This window comes from Dreissena polymorpha, chromosome 13 (genome assembly GCF_020536995.1).
Source record: "Dreissena polymorpha isolate Duluth1 chromosome 13, UMN_Dpol_1.0, whole genome shotgun sequence".
NCBI classification, from domain to species: domain Eukaryota; kingdom Metazoa; phylum Mollusca; class Bivalvia; order Myida; family Dreissenidae; genus Dreissena; species Dreissena polymorpha.
In genome coordinates this window covers 39,838,053-39,858,252 of record NC_068367.1, presented here as the reverse complement: position 1 = coordinate 39,858,252, position 20,200 = coordinate 39,838,053, and the positions used below count along the sequence as shown (strand labels likewise).

At 35.3% G+C, this 20,200-nt stretch overlaps 2 protein-coding genes across 6 annotated transcripts in view; one reads left to right on the top strand and one right to left on the bottom strand.

Annotated features, from left to right (window-relative positions):
• The window catches only part of LOC127855481 (tubby protein homolog), a 72,836-nt gene extending 52,916 nt beyond the window's left edge, over nt 1-19,920 (bottom strand). For 2 of the 5 annotated variants that reach the window (XM_052391114.1, XM_052391115.1), the window contains exons 1-2: nt 19,789-19,920; nt 13,064-13,130 (exon numbers count right to left, since the gene is read on the bottom strand). The gene's annotated coding sequence lies outside the window, so the exon portion shown is untranslated. Of the gene's footprint in view, nt 1-4,231; nt 4,251-13,063; nt 13,131-19,788 lie in introns of those variants that run through there. The other 3 variants (XM_052391118.1, XM_052391117.1, XM_052391116.1) reach the window with 2 other exon arrangements.
• A 45-nt stretch (nt 19,921-19,965) lies between these two features.
• Nucleotides 19,966-20,200, top strand: part of LOC127855480 (SWI/SNF-related matrix-associated actin-dependent regulator of chromatin subfamily A containing DEAD/H box 1B-like) — a 318,923-nt gene continuing 318,688 nt past the window's right edge. The window contains exon 1 of the mRNA XM_052391107.1: nt 19,966-20,014. The gene's annotated coding sequence lies outside the window, so the exon portion shown is untranslated. The remainder of the gene's footprint in view (nt 20,015-20,200) is intronic.

The following is a 20,200-nucleotide window of genomic DNA, read 5'->3' as shown; positions in this document are numbered from 1 at the left end:
ATAAATCAGTGGTATATTTAATGTTTAACACATAAACCAGACACATGTTGAAACATAATTTGATGAAACAGACCTATGAAATGTCAATATGCTTAAATTCAGAGTTTTGTTATTACAAAAGCATAATCTTACCTGTTTTAAACGCAAATTTCCACTAATCCGTTCTTCGATGTCATGTGAATGTACACAATGTTTTCGTAGTAAAACATATACCCGACTTCGTAGCGAAACGGACTACGCTTTGACCTTGTCAGCCCCCAGTGTTTAAGAGTACAAAACTATCACTATAGACTCAATAATTTGTCAAGTTTAAATCGGAGCATTATCTCAGAGTGTGACTGTCCCGCTGGGAAATTTTATACATTGATGAGGCAATGAAGGGATTTAGGATGATAAGTTTATGCAAAACAGAATTTGCAAACAGAATTTTGTATACTTAAGTATACGTATACCTATAGAACCAACATAGTTTTTTTCATAAATGGTGGGGGGGGGGGCAATCGTGTCATATCTGGACAGTGGGACACAGACAGCCTAAAAGCCAGACTCTCCCTTCAAAATCTGACATATGACATGAGGGCTTGCATTCTTATATCTTAATATTCAACCAATTCTAATATCTTAATAATCAACCAGATTCGTCTTTACTATTCCGATCACTTACATTAAAAAACTTGGGTATTTTATTAAATACAAATATTTAATTATCTAGTCTTACTAATTCTTACATTGAAAACAAGAAATTAAGACAAGGTTAGAATGCACTATTGCCAAAATATTATACAATAAAACACAGGTAAATGAGCTCAAAATACATCTAGCTACGTGGGTAACTGTTTGATCTTGAACACAGGATAATGACAATAAATTCAAGGTTCAGTACAAAAAACTAATAATGGTTCAATGAAGAACCTAGGTCATGGCTCAGTCAGTTATCCAGATAATGGATCAATATAGAACCCAAATAATGGTTCAATCAAGAACCAAGATCTATATCCAGACAAGAACCAGGTTAATAAGCAGTGATGATAAGGTTATAGCATGGATTATGGGCAAGTCATGAACACTGAATAATGATTATGTCATGAACATTGGTAATGAATGATTATACTGATTTGATCATGAAAACTGGTCAAGATTATTCCATGCAAATGTTATTGGTTTGGTCATGAACACAAATGGAGGTTACAGCATGCGTGCTTATGAACATCCCATAATTATTAACAAATGTACCAGTGCAATGGTTTGCTCATGAACATTATGAAAGATGCATATTGAACAGTGCATGAGGGTTTTATCATGAACTTTACATGTATTGATTTTGTCATGAACACTACATAAGAATTTTTTATGAACAGCGATACTGATTTGTTCATCAACACTGATATCAGTTTTGTCATGAACATGGCAAAATGATTTCATCATGAACATGGAGATAGTGAACACTGCTTAATGGTAAGGCTTCATTTTTATGAGACACTGCCAAAAGTAGTTTTTTTTATAGACCATAATTGTTTGGTTATTGACACTGAATATTGTTTTATTATTATGGGCATTACATTTTGGGTATTTCGCAAATAACACCATGCTAATCTTAATTTATTGCTGAACTGTAAGGTTCTAGAACTGCAACAAATGCATAAATAATACTTACATGTGAAAAATGACATTTTATACACACCTGAACCTATCAAATACTGTAGGCTATTGTTTTACATGTATTTATGAACAAAAATGTATATTCCACATAAAAAAAACTAATAAAAACCTCAAACAAAAGTTTCCATATGGTATTCTCAATAATACCGGTATAAGGTACAAACTCACTGTCCAATGCAATATAAAAATACATGTTGTGTAAGACAATAATGCTGGCAAAAGCAACAACATGTGATGTTGATACTGCTTTGAGAAATAAGAACACCATTTACAGAATAGAATAAACAATGTTTTTCAAATTAAGTTTTGTTTTTGTTAATAAACAAATGTATATATTAAATAATGTATAATATCACAATTATCTAGATACAACATAATGTTACATTCCAAATGAAAATCCATCTAGAAAACATACAGCCAATGATTGCTTCTTAACTATTGTGGCAGTAAATAGAAGTGTGGAATGTTTTGAGAGTTGTGACTTCATTTGAAAATGGGTCTTATGCCATATGCGGCTAGGGTAGCTTTGGACAAGCCTGCAAATTCATGTAGTCTGGTCTGAAGCTACCCTGTCCAGTAATGGTGTCTTGTTCTGAGAAAACTGGGCTTAATTCATTTGGGTAAAGTGTCGTCCCAGATTAGCCTGTGCAGTTCGCACAGGCTAATCAGGGACGACACTTTCCGCTTTTATGGTGTTTTTAGTTTGAAGGAAGTCCCTTCTAGCCGAAAATCAAGTTTAAGCGGAAAGTGTCGTCCCTGATTAGCCTGTGCGGACTGCACAGGCTAATCTGGGATGGCACTTTGCGCACAAGCATTAAGCCCAGTTTTCTCAGAACAAGACACAATGACACCATGAAACCTTACGTGACTCTTGACCAGACTGTGCATTGCATAGACTGATATGAAGCTACTCTGGCTACATGTGTCATATTATTCATGTTTTCATGTCACAGCTTATAAAGCATTGGTTAAAATGTGATCAGATAAAATAGATCTAACTTATCTGAAAGTTTTCAATGTGTGATGCAATTTGTAAATACTAGTATGACACATACAAATCTTTTAACCTTTATCACTTAGATATGTATTTAACTAACAGTGTGTACCATTTATTAAAAAAAAACATAACAAGGGACAAAATTGTCACAAAACCAGGTTTTCATTGTGAAAAAAAATCTGATAAAGGGAGACAACTCAAACTGAACTTTTGAAATGAACAAACAAAATTAACCCCCTTTGTAAGTTTGTTTTAAAATAAATCTATTTTTAGTCGTGGCGACCTTGACATTGGAGATATTGACGTGATTCTTTCGTGCGACACACCGTCCCATGATGGTGAACAAATGTGCCAAATGATTTTAAAATCTCATAATGAATGACATAGTTATAGCCCAGACAAGCTCATTTATGGCTATTTTTTACCTTTGAACTCAAAGTGTGACCTTGACCTTGGAGATATTGACGTAATTTTTTCGCTCGACACACCGTCTAATGATGGTTAACAAATGTGCCAAATGATTTTAAAATCTCACAATGAACGACAAATATGGCCCGGACAAGCTTGTTCCGCCCGCCCGCCCGCCAGCCAGCCCACCAGCCAGCCCGCCCGCATTCGCCAATCTAATTACCAGTTTTTTCCTTCGGAAAACCTGGTTAAAAATATTGTTCAACCCCAAAATCAAAACTTTTGTAAAACTTTCAACAATTGATTGAAGGGTATATTCACATCAACATTTCACATTTTAACTCTTTGCATGCTGGGAAATTTGTCGTCTGCTAAAATGTTGTCTGCTGAATTTCTAAAATTAGCATTTTCTTCGATTTTTTTCAAAGAATACTATCAGAATAGCAAACAGTTTAGATCCTGATGAGACGTCACATTCTGTGGCGTCTCATCAGGATCCAAACTAATCGCAAAGGCCTTCAAAATTCGGTTCCAGCACTGAAAGGGTTAAAGTAACATTACTACTTAAAATCAACGAAAATTTCGTACAATTGTTCGTAAAATAAACTTACCCAATTAAAAATCAGTGTTCCTTATTGCAATTGCCGAAATCTCAACGCCAGATGTGGTCTGGTAAAATAGATGTTTGGAGATACAAAATGCTCGTTTTTATTATTGTTTTGCATATCTATTCATACGACACATGAACACTAACATGGTGTTCGTGTGTCGTATGAAAAGATATATTCGCGGGAATTAATTGTGGCCACAAATAAATAAAAACGAGCATTTTGTATCTACAAAAATCTATGTAATCATACCACATATATCGTTGAAATTTTGGCTATTGCTACAAGGAACACTGGTTGTTAAGGTATTAACTTTATTTTACGAAATACTTAATGAAATTTTCGTTGATTTTGAGCGTTATAGAGACTTAAAACCAACATCAACAAGACTCGCTTCACACGCAACTTCAACCACAAGTAAACTTGCAGTACTCTTGTTACAAGAAGTATTGACTATCTTGGATAAAAAAGATGCTGAGATCCACAAAAGGAAACTCAAATCCAGGTAAAGCACTTCCAGACCCATGAATTAGCTTTGCAAAGAAAATAAATTATTCACCTGCTGTCTGTCTGTGAACGTTTGAGAATCCTTTCTGTTATTGACTACTTCAAATGTGTAGCAATTCAATTCCATTAGGGTATGTACATATTGACAATGTTATCAGTAGCTTTTATACTGCATGTACACCTGAATGCTTGTTGAGAGCAAACTCACAATCAACTGAAATTAAGTTAAATTTGATTTATTTTGACTTTCTTTTGGTTAATAATTAGTACACTGTAACTCCAATATAACGCGGATGACGGGGTCCAAGCCACGCAACAGTGTTATAAACGGACAGCGTTATAAGTTTTGAGCTTATTTATTTAAGGGGGCTATAAAAATAGGTATAAAATAGCCTATAATATCTAGGTCCTGTCACTCCTGTGTATTGTCATGCTGTGTTGTCATCCGCAAATACATGCATATAAACCGAATCGAACGATAACAGTATACATACCGCTTTTCTAATGTGCACATTTATCCGATAATCCAATATAATTACAACATCACTTACGAACAAATAATGTTAAACATTTATGATAAGAAATACGTTTACGAATTTCGTAAACAAAGTCATATGCCTACGCCATTTTTCAGAAAAATTAGTACAGTGCATTATGGGACACAGCTTTCATTGGACGAGCGAATTTAAATTTAGATTGAATGCAATACGATACATGTACAAAGAAATGGTTTTATTGCGTCATACGCAGCATGTAAAAAAACGTGCTTTCCGTGGACTTTCTGATAACTGGCAAAAATTTAAGTGCATCTCTGTTTACTATTACACTGCGTAAGCATGTAAATAAATTGTCAGGATTTTTTTATTTATTTTTCGTATACGTACTGAAACATTTAACACACACACAGATATTTTTATTTATCAAGGATGTGTAGCATATAATAAACGATAACACACTTACACAGCCATAGTTTATACAATGAAATACAATACACGATAAATACAAAACATAAACAGGTAATCGTTTTAAATAACTTTAATTTTAATTTGATAATTATTCCGCTTGCACTTGCCTTATTGAAATTAGCGCACCGAAACGCTCTGTTATAGAATACATGTAATAAACACGGACTCGCGAGTTTTCACACCTTTATTGACATTACACAACATAATAACACCAATTAGCTGTCAAGTGTCACTTAACCTCTAATCGATTAAAATTATTTCAACGGACGGATAAAGCAATCAAACTGTGGTCGCCGGCTTCTTTGAATTTTCTGATAATACATGAAGTTGCATAACATGGATTTGAATCAGAAATGGAAGGTTGGAGAAAAAACAGGATCCAAGGACCCCCCCGCGTTATATTGGATACAGCGTTATAACAGACCGCACTATATTGGAGTTACAGTGTAATTAACTTAAAATGTCATCACAATCTTAAATATCCTCCAGTTACCAAGAATCAAGTGGAAACAAGTAAAAGAATATCTGAATAATGCAAACAATGTCGGAATAAACAATTTACCTTTAAGTATTTATTTAATTCCCGTTAAATACATGTTAAAATTGTTTATTTACAGCGTGTTTAACCACGCAAAGCCGATAGTTCCATATACACCCGCAAATTACATCCACTATGCCTGTTGATTACATCACATCCAAAAAGCAAGAGCACTCGATTGTGATAGGCATAAGGCCAACAAATCTTCAAAAATTCGATTCACTGAACACATTTATACAAACTGAAACAGTAATTTATCTTTTTTATAACTACTACTTACAATTTAAGAAGTTTCTGTTTTATCAGTCAATCTGCTTTTGAGCTATATTGACACGTAAAAGTGATCAAGAATTGCAAAAGTACATACGTTTATTGCTATAGCAATGTGTTCAAATAAAATTTCGGAATATATGTTACTTTTAAAAGATTTAATTAAATAAGCATCCAATTGGGACAGGGTATACCCACTGAACATGTGTATATCTTAAAATCACCTATTTTCGCGATATGCACGCACAGATTGTTCCATGAGCCGCGTTCTTAATGTTAACAAAGTGATCGAAATTAGGCTTAGCTAAGGGAATATAAAATATATCTACATGGTAAATTTCTGCTGAGAGATTAACAGAACTAAAGCCAAAATCTGGCTTGTCGGCACAATCTTTTAAGTATACACCATCTGTTTTCAAGAGACAATTGTAATATTTTTCTACATTTCAAAGTCTGGATTCAGATATTTGAAAAAAAACACAACTTTTTGTGCTTCAAATTGTTCCCCTACCACTTGCATCTAATTTACAACGTATATGATTGTGAAAAAAAATATAATGGTAAAGATTAGCTGATATGCTAAAAGACCTACTTTTACCTATCTTTTGTGAGCCAATTAATCCAAGATTAATCTACATGCTTCTGTTTGACATAAGCATGCACAGTTCAACATAAACATAATAGCTAATGAAAGTCTACAGACACCCAACAAACTTGGCTTGCTTTCAACGAACAATTGAACTGGATCGCTGCATTATGCTTTTATACAAAAGAAACAATATCTATACAAATAATTTATAAACAATTTTTCTTTTATAAGGTAAAGAAACAATTTTAAACATATGGCAGCATACAATCTGTGTATTAAACACAATCTATTATATTTTTTTCAAAAGGACCTTGATATCAGTTGACATTTAAATATAGCATATAGTCCATTAAATAAGCCTATATTTTAGAAAAGTGAATTTGATCTTTTTTAAGCTCAGCTGAGCAGAGAGTGCTTATAGTAAGCTATCATGTTCTTGCTACGTCTGACTTCTGTTATCATGCGGTGTGCGTCACCATTTGTTAGCTTGTTATCAGACTAGCAGCCACATTTTTCATCCAACCTTGATGAAACCTGCTCAGAATGTTAATCCATTTCTTCCATCCTTCTCAATTGGATCAATCCATTTCTTCCATCCTTCTCAATTGGATCAATTTATTTCCAAAATTAGGGATGTCTAGTATATTTATTTCTATATTTAGAATATTTCTTACAGAAATTCCTTTAAGCAAACAGCGCAGACCCTGATGAGACGCCACATCATGTGGCGTCTCATCTGGGTCTACACTGTTTGCCAAGGCCTTTTTTCTAGACGCTAAGTTCATATCTGGGTCACGTGTCCAAAAACACACTTTGACAATGTTTTTATCTCACACTAAGGTCATATCTTCAGGGCCGAATTGGCCCTCTTGTTAATGTGTGCATTAATTCAAAATATTATTGTGCTTTATGTATAAACAAGCGATCCAAAGGCCCAAAGCTGCTCAACTTAAAACAAAAATTGCTGAACTGTTCTGAGCAGTTTTTATTATATTTGTGTTATTAATATGGACTTTGATTTTACCTGCAATCATTTTGAACTTGGCTCAGATATCATAACAACATATGTTTAGACCAAGTTATATGCTAATTGGGCAAAATGTGACTTCTTTTTCCATGAACCAAAACCATTTTTTAACTCGCATTAGAAACAAGAGCTGTCAGAGGACAGCGCGCTCGACTATTCGAGTGCTTTACAGTATAACGTAAGCCATCATGGAGAGGGGCGGGGGTGTATAATGTGAGTGTGTGGTCATTTAATAGATGATCTTTCAAAAAAAAGGGGGAAAAAAAATATTTATTTATTTTTTTTTTTTTGGGGGGGGGGGGATTCTGGGGTGGGGCATGGGGGATGGTTTGGGTGGAGTGCATTGTGGTATGTCAGGTAAGTGTTGTTTTGTCAAAGTATGAATCAAATGTGATCGTAAATAAAGAAGTTATTGCAATTTAAGCAAAATGTTCAATTATCTAGTATAAAAGGGGCCATAATATGTCAAAATGCTTGATACAGTTGTCTGCTCTTGTTTATAGATTGGGGTCATGTTGGTAAAGAAGTATGCAAAATATAAAAGCAATATGTCAAAGGACATAGGAAATAATCGGGGTGGTACGAAAACTTTAACATAGATTTATCAATAATATGCATATTCTAAGTATAAAAGGGGCAATACTTCTGTCAAAATGCTTGATACAGTTGTCTGCTCTTGTCTAAGATTGGGGTCATGTTGGTAAAGACGTACCGTAGGTTTCCACGTATAACGCGCAGTGTTTTACCTCCAAAATTCAAATTAAAAAGCTGGTGTGCGCTATACATTGATACAACGCTATCCTGGCTGCTAAATTGGTAAAAAATATGTTGTGTAATCGTAAATAATCAAAATGGCCACCATGTTTTTTTCCCAGAAAACTACCACCCTATAATCGTACAGACTGAGGGGCCATTGTCGAAACAACAAGAAGTCGCTACTGGTAGATATGAATGCGGTAGAAGAAGTTTTGGTCAAAAATAAATTTGTTTCAATAAACTTGCGGACATTTCTTTGTTTGTGTTTTTACACTTCTTAATTGATGAATTCCGATGGGGATTATTGTCGACATTCCGGAGAGCAGGCAAGGGTAGGTGCGAACGAGGTCTTTTTTGCAGGTAACGGTAGGTGTGAAAGGGGGTCATTTTGCACTTCATAATTGGCAGATGTTATTGAGTAATATGTGTACGACATGTTAAGACGCTAATTGACATTTGAGACACTAATTGACACTTGAGAACGTGAAGATATGCAATTGCATTTTGTGTGTATAAATATTGAACGTTCAACAGTGGTGTACCTCAACAACTGTATCCCTTTCTCCCATGCGACATTCAAATTTACCGGTAATGCCCATACTTTCCCCGAGGAAAAATCACACGAAGTACACTAATTCTTATTTTCTCATGTTTTTCACGAAATGCACGTGGACTGTTAATCTTTTGCTAGAAAATTACAAAATTGTCAGAAAAGTATAGTGCTATGCAACCCATGCTCCTAATCATAATGATGCTTCCTATTTTGAATGCTTAATTAAGCTTTCCAATGCCCTGGATTATTGGATTGTGCAATAGTAAAATGGTGGCCATTTTCAGTCCGATTTGGTGGTTTAATTGTCTTTAAATATTTTTTTCTCCATTTTTGCATTTAAAAAACAGCCTGCGCGCTATACACGGGAGCGCGCTATACGTGGAAACCTACGGTATGCAAAATATAAAAGCAATATGTCAAAGGACATAGGAAATATTTGGAGTAGTACGCAAACTTTAACATTTGCACGCTAACGCTAATGGGAACGGAAACGCCGACGCCAGGGTGAGTAGGATAGCTCCACTATATATATTTCATATATAATAGTCGAGCTAAAAATGTTCTCACACAGTTTCTAGAAGACCTGACTTCAAATGTGCCTTCTAGAGTGTAAACAATGTTATAGCTACATATGTAAGAAAAACTGACCGCTTTATTGCACCTATGTTTTTAAATGGACCAGAACCATTTTTAATGTATATCTGTCTATATGTATTATTTGCAAAAGAAAACTATAAATTGACAGATTGTATATCTTTAATCAGGTAAGCTGAAAACCAGAATGTACACTTTATATGGCAAGAAATGTAATTATTACTTGATAATCGATCATTTATTATGTTTAGTTTAAACTTTCTTATTTTAGCTCGATTGCATAGAAAGCCTAAGGCTTATTTTAAATGTTCTCGAGTCCATTTCCTGGGACTAGAACCAGTACTTGGTGTCTCTGGGAGAGATCTAAAAAATGCTCCCACAGTGGGGATTTAACCCGTTACCTTATGGTCGCTATAAGGCTACAACTGTATATATTTAAGCTTGATTGCATAGAAAGCCTAAGGCTTATTTGAAACGCTCTCGAGTCCATTTCCTGGGACTAGAACCAGTACTTGGTGTCTCTGGGAGAGATCTAAAGAACGCTCCCACAGTGGGGATTTAACCCGTTACCTCATGGTCGCTATAAGGCTACAACTGTATATATTTAAGCTTGATTGCATAGAAAGCCTAAGGCTTATTTTAAATGATCTCGAGTCCATTTCCTGGGACTAGAACCAGTACTTGGTGTCTCTGGGAGAGATCTAAAGAATGCTCCCACAGTGGGGATTTAACCCGTTACCTCATGGTCGCTATAAGGCTACAACTGTATATATTTAAGCTTGATTGCATAGAAAGCCTAAGGCTTATTTTAAATGCTCTCGAGTCCATTTCCTGGGACTAGAACCAGTACTTGGTGTCTCTGGGAGAGATCTAAAGAACGCTCCCACAGTGGGGATTTAACCCGTTACCTTATGGTCGCTATAAGGCTACAACTGTATATATTTAAGCTTGATTGCATAGAAAGCCTAAGGCTTATTTTAAATGCTCTCGAGTCCATTTCCTGGGACTAGAACCAGTACTTGGTGTCTCTGGGAGAGATCTAAAGAACGCTCCCACAGTGGCAATCGAACCTGTGACCTCCTGATCGCTAGGCGGACACCATATCCACTTCACCACTGCGACCTCTTATTATTGAATAAAATGTGCATACAAGTATATGCCTAAGGACAATACCAAAAGATGACCATAACAAAATGTTCATAAATATCATACAACAGTAGGTACTAGAATGCCAATTTACATCTTGTCATTTTCCCATGTGAAATAGACATAATGGTCATAATTACAAAATAATACATTTTAAACAAATTCTTGTGTAAAATAAAATAAAAATTAAAGCAGAATTTATTTAACTTAGGGACATTCCGATTTGGACCTTAAGAAATCATGTGATTTTTTTTTAAAGACACTTTTCTCAGTTTCTCCATGAAAATCAGTCAGACCTCAGACAATGCCAGTAAAAATGTATTAGAGTCAGTTAATTTAATAGAATACTGTCATGCCCTAATAGTCAGTAAAATTTCTGATATAAATAAAGGTACCTTATAAATAAAGTCTAGACCTAGTGAAAGTTGAGAGAAAACCAGACCTTTTCCAGTAATGGCTTTGTGACTTTCACAGAGTTTGCTTTGTGGTGCAATTTGTTGCAATTTGATTGGACAATTTCTATATTTATAAGTCAGTGATTTTTTTTGCTTTTATTTGTTACAGCCTGTGCCTTTTGAATTGGGAAAATTAACACGATAAACCATGAAATTGGGAAAAATAGCACAATAAACCACGAAATTGGCAAAAATTAAGCATTATAAATATGATTATAGGTAACAGAATTAAAATTGTTCTTAAGTTCATGTTCAGGGGTTTTTCTAGCCATTTTGAGAAAAGGAGTCTGGTCAAATTGGGATTGTTTTAATTGATAAAAATGGCAAATTTTGAAATTATTTATCAACAAAAAGGACTATATTAAAGTAACATATTTTGCAGGATGTTTAAATAAAAAGTTGAGATCTAGAGTTAAGAAATCATAAGTCATAAGAGACTTCTTTCTTAAAAAAAAAAAAAAAAAAAATTTTTTTTTTTTTTTGAAATTGGGCTTTTTTTGGGAAATTTATGTCAGCTTTTTGGGAAAAACCCGTTAATTTTTGCGATTGGGAAGCAGCCAAAAATCGGCGGTAATTTTTAGCAAAACAAGAGATGTGTTCGTCAGAAACACAATGCCCCCTACTGCGCCGCTTTGAAAAATTTATATATTTATTTTTTTTACCTTTGACCTTAAAGGATGACCTTGACCTTGAACTTCCAACACTCAAAATGTGCAGCTTCATGAGATACACATGCATGCCAAATATCAAGTTGCTATCTTCAATATTGCAAAAGTTATGGCCAACGTTAAAGTTTTTTTCGGACCGACGGACAGACTGACATATTCTGACTGACTGACGGACAGTTCAACTGCTATATGCCACCCTACCGGGGGCATAACAAATCACTGTAAGTCACTTGTTACATAAGGCAAATACAATGTGTACATATATTACTTAACAAACTGTTCAAAAACACACTGTTAAAAAAATGTAATCATGTGGTTTTCTATGCAAAAGCCTGAATTATCAGCAGTAAATGATTCAGCTAAAAGGTTTCATACTTATTCAATTTGTCAAATAATAGTCCAGCTTAATTAAAAGTTTACTTGTTGTGCTATGTAAGACTCAGCAATGGTGCAAATAATCTTGGAAATAATTTGTTAATAAAATATATACATAAACCAGTCAAAGTAAGCTATAACAGAACAATCATTAACAAAATCCACAATTACCCCCCACATATATTTGACATATATGTTTTTTAATTAAGATGGAAATGCACCACAAAATTGCTTTTTGCATGCTACTACTTGCATTGATAAAACCACAAGTGTCCTCCATGCAAATCAAGACAAATGTAAAATTAATAAGCTATGATTTAATAAATCTGAATTTCAAGATTAAACTCAAATAAAACAGTAAATTACATTTAAATTCCAAAAACTCTGAGTAAAGATCTAAAAATAATCTCCTACATCATTGACCAAATGAATGAAACACATTTAAATTTAAAGTGTATTGTATGACCTTTTTTAATACAAGCATTCATAAAGAACTTAATATTTAAAACAACTCATATCAATATTGTCATCAATTAATATGCTCAAAAGGCCTCTCCTGGGCATGCCAAGAATGTTGAAGTATGAAAAATATCCACTATGTAAAAAGTGTTTGCTTTGTGTTAAAGGTCATGTGGTTTCAGGGCTGTAAACATTCATATATATATATAACAGCAATTTTATAGTCAAATTTTACCTTTGACCTCTACAATTGACCTTGACCTTTGAGGTAGGGAGACAATTGCTACTTATGACATGTCGTCTGGTGATGGTTGACATTTTTGCCAAGTAATTTCAAAATCAATCAATAAATGGCAAAGTTAAAACGAAAGACAGGATGTCCACACATAAGCACAGACAAACAGCAGTGTGACTGCTAAGAACCATGTTCTTTGAATGGTGCATAGAAAACAAATCATTAAAACAAGTAACCATATAACCATAGTTTACCTTTTATTTTTCTGCCAGAAACTTGACTATCCTTTCTTTTTTTTCAAAACATGGGCAGCAACAACATCTGAAAATAACAGAAGATACCTCTGACTTTCAAACATCTTGGATAATATAACAAGAGTTCCACGATCAGAGGCATATGCCCCCAGCCCCAAACAGGGCTTTGAACTTGTGACCGCAATTTCAATAGGGGTCATCTACTGTCCAAGGCCAATGCACAGGTGAAGTATCAAGCCAATCGTTCAATTCGTTGACGAGTTATTGATCGGAAACAATTTTCAAACTTATTGTGACAGTGACCTTGACCATTGACCTAGTGACCCTAATTTCAATAGGGGTCATCTACTGTCCGAGGCCAATGCCCATGGGAAGTATCAAGCCAATCGGTCAATTCATTAACAAGTTATTGATCGCAAACGAACTAGTCTACCGACAGACCGACTGAAAACAAGCAAAACAATATAAACCTGCTTCTTCGAAGGGCGGCATAAAAATGCTAAATAATTGACAAATTTAAAGACTTTTTAAGAGTACACTGTAACTCCAATATAACGCGGTCAATGGGGTCCAAGCCGCGAAACAGTGTTATAACGGATCCGCGTTATAAGTTTTGAGTTCATTTTCTGCAAGGTGCTATAAAAAAACAGGTATAGAATAGCCTATAATATAGGTCATGTAGCTATATTGCCATTCTGTGTTGACGCAAATACATGCATATAAACCGAATCGTATCGATAACAGTATACATACCGCTTTTCTTATGTGCACATTTATCCGATAATCCAATAAAATTGCAACATCACTTAAACAAGAGCACCGCCTTGCGGGTGCAGACCGCTCATCTATTTTCTTTTTAAAGGTGAAGGGACTCTCATTTTCAATCACAAAGGAGGGAGGGGTGGAGTGAAGAGGGGTGCATTGTGTGGGGGTGTGGACATTTATTACATTATCTTCCAAAAATGTGAAAAAAAAGGGAAAAAAAAATCGGGGGTGGGGTGGGGGGGGGGGGGGTGGGGGTGGGGATTCTTGGGTGCGATGGTTGGACGGTATTTAAAACATAAAATAATAAAAATAAATATTCGTGTTTTTTAACCGTTTCAAAAAAAAAAAAGGGGGGTGAGGTGGGGGGGGGGGGGGTGGTATAGTGTGAGGGTGTGGTGGTAATTTGTGAGATGATCTTAAAAAAAAAAAAAAAAAAAAAAAAAAATTAGGGGGGGGGGGGGGGATTCGGGTGGGGGGAGGGGGGGGTGGGGGGGGGGATTCTTGGGTGCAATGGTTGGACGGTATTTCAAACATAAAATAATCAAAATAAATAGTTTTGTTTTTTAACCGTTTAAAAAAAAAAATTTGGGGAGGGGGTGGGCTGGGGGGGGGGGGGTATAGTGTAAGGGTGTGGTGGTCATTTGTGAGATGATCTAAAAAAAAAAAAAAAATAATAATAGGGGGAGGGGGGTCACGGCCGATCAAGCGATGGTTTGGGTGGAGTCTATTGTGGTATGTCAGGTAAGAGTAGTTTTGTCAAAGTATCAATCAAATCTAATCATAAATAAAGAAGTAATGGCTATTTTAGCAAAATTTAATAATTTGACCTTGAGAGTCAAGGTCATTCAAAGGTCAAGGTAAAATTCAACTTGCCAGGTACAGTAACCTCATGAAAGCATGAAAGTATTTGAAGTTTGAAAGCAACAGCCTTGATACTTAAGAAGTAAAGTGGACCGAAACACAAAATTTAACCATATATTCAAAGTTACTAAGTCAAAAAAGGGCCATAATTCCGTAAAAATGACATCCAGAGTTATGCAACTTGTCCTTTTACTGTACCCTTATGATAGTTTGCGAGTGTTCCAAGTATGAAAGCAATATCTATGATACTTTAGGGGTAAAGTGGACCAAAACACAAAACTTAACAAAATTTTCAATTTTCTAAGTATAAAGGGCCCATAATTCCGTCCAAATGCCAGTCAGAGTTACATAACTTTGCCTGCACAGTCCTCTTACGATAGTCAATAAGTGTTGCAAGTATGAAAGCAATAGCTTTGATACTGTAGGAATAAAGTGGACCTAAACACAAAACATAACCAAAATTTTCAATTTTCTAAGTATAAAAAGGGCACCTAATTCTGTCAAAATGCCAGTCAGAGTTACATTACTTTGCCTGCACAGTCCCCTTATGATAGTTAGTAAGTGTTGCAAGTATGAAAGCAATAGCTTTGATACTGTAGGAATAAAATGGACCTAAACACAAAACTTAACCAAAATTTTCAATTTTCTAAGTATAAAAAGGGCACATAATTCTGTCAAAATGCATGCCAGAGTTATCTAACTTTGCCTGCCTAGTCCCCTCATGATAGTAAGTAAGTGTACCAAGTTTGAATGCAATAGCATTGATACTTTCTGAAAAAAGTGGACCTAAACGCAAAACTTAACCAAAATTTTCAATTTTCTAAGTATAAAAAGGGCACATAATTCAGTCAAAATGCACGCCAGAGTTATCTAACTTTGCCTGCCCAGTCCCCTCATGATAGTAAGTAAGTGTACCAAGTTTAAATGCAATAGCATTGATACTTTCTGAGAAAAGTGGACCTAAACGCAAAACTTAACCGGACGCCGACGCCGACGCCAAGGTGATGACAATAGCTCATAATTTTTTTTCAAAAAATAGATGAGCTAAAAATAAAAATGTTGAACATTAATGACGATATATGTTTAAGAAATTCGTAAACACAACCGTACGCATATATGCCATTTTCAGAAGTGTTTAGAGTACAGTGCATTATGAGGCAGAGCTTTCATTGGACGAGCGACTTTAAATTTAGATTGAATGCAATACGATTCATGTACAAAATTTGTTTTATTGTGTCATACGCATGCAAAAAACGTGTTTCCCGGGGACTTTCTGATACCGCGCGAAAATGAAAGTGAAACTCTGTTAACAATTACCGGTACACTGCGTTCGCATGTAAATAAATCGTCTGCATTATTTAATTTCTTATACACGAACTAAAAGATTAAATGACATAATACTAGAATAATAATGAAATGAAGAAAAAGTTGTTTTATACAGTGGGCAGTATATTTCACAGCCGCTCATTTAATATAGTCAAACTGCAACCATATCAAAGTAAGAATGTTTTAATCGTTTTGAATTACTTTAATTGTATAACTATCCCGCTTGCACTTAACTTATGGAAATTATCGCACTGAACCGCTCTGATGAGGAATACATGTAATAAACACTGACACGCGAGTTTTTCACACCTTTATTGACATTACACAACAGATTAACACCAATTAGCTGTCGGTGTTGTTTAACCTCGAGGCGATTATAATCGGTTCAACGGACGGTTGAATAAAGCAATCAACATGTGATTGCCGCCATCTTTGAATTGTCTGAAAATACATGAAGTTGCATAATACAGATTTGAATCAGAAATCAAATGGAAGGTTGGAGAAAAAATGGGATCCAAGCACCCCCCGCGTTATATTGGAATCAGCGTTATAACGGAGCGCGTTATATTGGAGTTACAGTGTACTTTAATAAATTATGTAAGACCAAAGAGTAATAGATTTGCAACACGTGAAGGGTTTCATAGGATGGAATGAGTGACGAGATCGAATTAATTTGAAAACTGATTCTTTCTTTGCATTTAATGATGCTAACCATAGTTATTGCAGAGATTTTTATATGCGTGTTACTATTTCAATGTGTGCTTCTTTAAAATGTTTTAACAATAAAATGTTGTAAATGTATAATATTAATTAATAGTAACAGTCCACGATTTTATCGTGGTGGAGTACACATCACCGAACGATTGGTGCGCTTGGTATAACATAGCCTCTGACATTTTTTATTGATATTGACACGGGGTTATTCACGCATGACTAATTCTCAACCGCGCAAATCTTCGCTGCCTTTGGCCCATAATCTGACACTAGTCGGCTTAGAAGTTTGGTCAAGGGGCAATTAAGATGTTATCAATAAGGGCGGAAAACAGCGGGTGCTCATGAAAGGGCAGGGCGGCGGCCTTTGGAAAGGGCAGCTTGGCACTAATTGGTTTTGAAAGGGGGCAGCATGGCGCTACAAAAAGGGCATGGCGCCGCGCCACGCTAAAATGGCCTGGGAAAAACACTAATATTACATATCACCATATTTTATTTTCTTTAAAACATATTACCACAACAGATCTTTGTGTTTTTATTATCATTCACTTCATTACACAATTTATGATGTACCTCGTGTGACGTAATTTCCGTGACAAAAATACTATGGTCAAAACCCTACAGTCAAAAGTAGCGATTTTTTTCCTAAAAAAAAGATTCAAATTACAGTCTCGACTTATGAGGTCATTCTTGAAAAAATTTTTTTAGAAAGACCAGCATCGTGTACATGTTGTTTTAGAAAAAAAGTGTTCGATTTACAGCACAAAATGTCGTCTATTAATGAAGTTACTTAATACATGTACATGTACAATAAATGTTTGCAATTTCACTCTTGTTTTTATTTTGATAATTAAATACAAAATGCTTCGAGGAAAATAATATTAAGCTCTTCTGGCGTTATGTAAAATCTAAAAGACAAGACAGTGTTGGTACATGTATAGCTCCTTTAAAGAAAAACGGCAACGTGTTGAGTGATGCTGAGGACAAAGCAGTAATACTAGTTGATCAATTCAGTTCTGTGCTCACGAAACATTCTAAGTGCAAGTTACCACCGCTAGAAAAGAATTATAAACATTCTTTACAGAATTAAGATATCACGGTTCCCGGCATTACAAAACTTTTATCGAACGTAAACACTTCAAAATCTGTTGGACCAGATAACATCTCAAATGTTATTCTCAAAAACTGTTCGACCAGTGTCATTAACCTCAGTAACCTGTAAAATTTTAGAACACATTATTTGCAAACACTTATTGAATTATTTGGAAAAAAAACAAAACCTTAACCAATTTAAACCATGGCTTTACATCAGGATATATATGTGAGAGTAGTGAGACCCAGCTTGTTGTGACACTCGAAGATCTGCTAAAACAATGATGAAGGATACCAAACGGATGTTATGATCTTAGACTTCTGAAAGCGTTCGACACCGTCCCACATCAATAACTCCTAACAAAACTAGATAGCTTTGGTATCAAAGGACCCATTCACATCTGGATCAGAAACATTTAAACAACCAGATATATGCAGGTAGTTGTCAATAGAGAATGCTCAAAGAAAGTGACAGTAGACTCTCGGGTACCTCAAGGTACTGTTATGGGACCATTATTATTCCACTGCCATATCAATGACATACCAGAAACAGTACACTCACAGATCAGATTATTTGCAAACGATTGCTTACTTTATCGCAAAATTAGAAACCAAAATGATCACCAAATCCTACAAAATGACTTAAAATGGGGCATGCATTTTAATGCCAAAAAATGTTACCTTCTCAGCGTTAATAATAAATCCATTCACTTTTATTCACTCTGTGGCGAAATTCTGAAACAGGTAGAAGAAGACCCCTACCTTGGATTAACGGTACATGAATCTTTGAAACGGTCTTCACATACAACAAAAGTTGAAAAGAAAGCAAACTCAACAATGATTTTTTTTAGAAGAAACCTAAGAAATTGTTCTAGAGATTGTAGAAAACTTGGTTACATCTCCCTGGTAAGATCATTGACAGACTATTGGGCTACATGTACCATCTGGGACCCCAACCTTCAAAATGACATAGAAAAGATAGAACGCATGCAAAGACAAGCAGCACGCTTCAAAACAAACAATTATCATGATAGACGTGAAGGCTGTGTAACAAGGATACTAAAGGACCTTGAACTTACACCACTCTAAGATCGCAGAAGATCCAGCCGGCTGATCTTCCTATACAAAGTGATCAAGTTGGTGCCAGCTATACCACCGGACGAATACATCCAACCAGCAAAAAACAAGAGGCAAGTGAAAGTTAAAACCGACAAAGACTTAACAACAAACATCATAGAACGCTACAGCATAAACAACAACAGAGGCTTGAAAGTGAAATCCGTCAATACTGAGCAGTACAAAAACTCATTCTTTATAAAGACTGCGGTGGATTGGAACCACCTTGATAATAATATTGCATGTGCACATACAATTGGGGGTTTCAAGACAGCCCTACCACAGTGCTACTAGCACTCCACACCTGGTGCCTACGCAGTTACATGCCCTGCACTGTACAGAAGCAGAAAGACCCGATTTTCCAATCTGAAAATTTCATTACAAGAATGTGCCCAATTTGATGGGTTTTAATGCTATTAATATTCCCAATTGGTACTGTTGCGGTTCTTTTCCCAAATGGCATTATTAACACAGACCATTGACACAACAGTCAACAGGGCCTTTTTCCTCATTGAGCAAGGGCCTTATATCGGCTACATGAGTACTTCCCTTAAAAGAATTTCTTTAAATGATACAAATTTCCCCCAAATTTCAAGCACACTTTGGGAAAAGTCTTCCACTTTCTCAGTTTTCCCAAAAATGAAAGTTCATGGCCTTTCCTCAAATCAAGAAAAAAGCCCTGCTCAAATCATTTTACGAATGTCACTGTCAGCTGTCAAGTGTCATTGCTGGTTGGTAATGTAAACAAAGGACAGATAATGAAACTTTGAGTCCAGTTCTATTATATTTTCACATGCGTTATTTAACGAGGAAAACAAATACATGTTTAAGTTTAAACATATACATTAACTTACCCAATAAAGAAAATATCCTGCAAATGTCAGGAACGATTTATTCTGCATGCAGCAACAAGAACTATTTCTGCGATTGAATGAAACATGTAATCCAAATTTCTATTTGCCAACAAGGACTCATACCGACCAATCAAATGTCGTTTCTCAACAAATGTAAAAACAGAATTATCTGCCCTATGGAAATCTCTGAATTAAAGGAGACTGAGCAAAAAGTCAGCGAAAAGCGGTAACCGTATTTTCTTTGTTATTTTTTCGTGAGCATCTCACAAATCACGTTTCCGCTTAACGCGTATGTTAATCTGTTAGTATTAAAATTGGTTTATGATGTCGTCTTGCTGAAGTCGCGGGTTTCATTGATATTTAAAACATCACTGGTCTACCATGGCTTGATATTGAAACTAGGACTTACCGT